A 2,880-nucleotide genomic window follows, 5' to 3' on the forward strand; every position below is an offset into this window, starting at 1 on the left:
ATCATCACACTTATGTTTACTTACAACTCAAGATTACAACTCGATACTTAGAACAAAATATGACTCTATATGAATGGCTCCGGCGGTGTACTGGGATATACAATCAATCAAGAGTGACATGTATGAAAAATTATGAAGGTGCCCTTGCCACAAATACGATGTCAACTACATGATCATGCAGTGAGCAATATGACAATCATGGAGCGTTTCATAATAAACGGAACGGTGGAAAGTTGCATGGCAATATATCTCGGAATGGCTATGGAAATGCCATAATAGGTAGGTATGGTGGCTGTTTTGAGGAAGGTATATGGTGGGTGTATGGTACCGGCGAAAGTTGCGCGGCACAAGACAGGCTAGCAATGGTGGAAGGGTGAGAGTGCGTATAATCCATGGACTCAACATTAGTCATAAAGAACTCATATACTTATTGCAAAAATCTACAAGCCATTGAAAACAAAGTACTACGCACATGCTCCTAGGGGGATAGATTGGTAGGAAAAGACCATCGCTCGTCCCCGACCGCCACTCATAAAGAATACAATCAATAAATAAAATTGTGCTCCAACTTCATCACAAAGCGGTTCACCATACGTGCATGCTACGGGAATCACAAACTTCAACACAAGTATTCTTTAAATTCATAATCACCCAACTAGCATGACTCTAATATCACCATCCTAATATCTCAAAACAATTATCAAGTATCAAATTGATCATAGCATCCAATTCACTTTCTATGATAGTTTTTATTATACCCAACTTGGATGCCCATCATTCTAGGACCAACTTTATAACCATAGCAAATACCATGTTGTTCTAAAAGACTCTCAAAATAATATAAGTGAGGCATGAGAGTTCAACAATTTCTTCAAAATTAAGACACCACCGTTCTCTAAAAGATATAAGTGAAGCACTAGAGCAAAAACTATCTAGCTCAAAAGATATAAGTGAAGCACATAGAGTATTCTAATAAATTCCAAATCAAGTGGGTTTCTCCCAAAAGGTGTGTACATCAAGGATGATTGTGGTGATCTAAAAAGAAAAGACTAATATAATACAAGACTCTCCAATCAAAACACATATCATGGGGCGAATAAAAATATAGCTCCAAGTAAAGTTACCGATAGATGAAGAGGAAAGAGGGGATGCATTCCGGGGCATCCCCAAGCTTAGGCTTTTGGTTATCCTTGAATATCTTGGTGTGCCATGGGAATCCCCAAGCTTAGGCTTTTTGTTATCCATGAATATCTTGTGATGCCATGGGCATCCCCAAGCTTAGGCTTTTGCCACTCCTTATTCCATAGTCCATCAAATCTTTACCCAAAACTTGAAAACTTCACAACACAAAACTCAACAGGAAATCTCATAAGCTCCATTAGTGCGAGAAAGAAAAACCACCACATAAGGTACTGTAATGAACTCATTCTTTATTTATATTGGTGTTAAACCTACTGTATTCCTACTTCTCTATGGTTCATACCTCTACATACTGGCCATAGATGCATCAAAATAAGCAAACAACACACGAAAAACAGAATCTGTCAAAAACAAAACAGTCTATAGAAATCTGTAACTTCAGAATACTTCTGGAACTCTAAAAATCCTACCAAAATAGGAAGTCCTACCAACAAGCGCTATTGTTTAACGCCCCAAGCTAGGCATAAAAGCGAGGATAGATCTAAGTAGTGCCATCTTTGGCACTCAATTCATAAGTAGCTCTCATGATAGATTCATAAGGTAATTTAACTTTCTTTCTTGGAAAGTGTTCCATGCCTTTCCTTAAACGAAACTGGAATCTAATGTTCCCTTCCTTCATATCAATAATTGCACCAATCGTTCTAAGGAAAGGTCTACCAAGAATAATAGGACATGAAAGATTGCAATCTATATCAAGAACGATAAAATCTACGGGCACATAATTCCTATTTGAAACAATAAGAACATTGTTGATCCTTCCCAAAGGTTTCTTAATGATGGAATCAGCAAGGTGCAAATTTAAAGTGCAACCATCAAGATCATGGAAACCTAGAATATCACATAAAGTTTTTGGAATCGTGGAAACACTAGCACCAAAATCACATAAAGCATAACACTCATGATCTTTAACTTTAATTTTAATAGTAGGTTCCCACTCATCATAAAGTTTTCTTGGTATAGAAACTTCCAAATTAAGTTTTTCATCATAAGATTGCATCAAGGCATCAACAATATGTTTCGTAAAAAGCTTTATTTTGGCTATAAGCATGAGGAGAATTCAACACGAATGCAACAAGGAAGTACAATATACTAAAGAACAATTATCATAATTAAATTCCTTGAAATCCATAATAGTGGGTTGAATGCTATTTAAAGTCTTGACATCTCCAATCCCACTTTTACCAAATTTAGCATCAAGATCTAAAAACTCTGAATCATTGGGACGCCTTTTAACTAAAGTTGACTCATCTCCATTCGCATCATTATTAAGATTCATATTGCAAAACAAGGATTTAATAGGGGACACATCTATAACTTTTAGATCTTCATCATTATTTTCATGGAAACTAGAAGAACACGCTTTTACAAAGCAATCTTTCTTGGCACGCAATCTAGCGGTTCTTTCTTTGCACTCATCAATGGAAATTCTCATGGCTTTGAGAGACTCATTGATATCATGCTTAGGAGGAATAGATCTAAGTTTCAAAGAATCAACATCAAGTGAAAGTCTGTCAACGTTCCTAGCCAATTCATCAACTTTAAGCAATTTTTCTTCAAGCAAAGTATTAAAATTCTTTTGAGAGATCATAAATTCTTTAACACTATTTTCAAAATAAGAGGGCATCTTATTAAAATTTCCATAAGAGTTGTTGTAGGAATTACCATAATTATTAGAGGAAT

Source organism: Triticum dicoccoides, chromosome 7B (genome assembly GCF_002162155.2).
Source record: "Triticum dicoccoides isolate Atlit2015 ecotype Zavitan chromosome 7B, WEW_v2.0, whole genome shotgun sequence".
Taxonomy (NCBI): Eukaryota; Viridiplantae; Streptophyta; class Magnoliopsida; order Poales; family Poaceae; genus Triticum; species Triticum dicoccoides.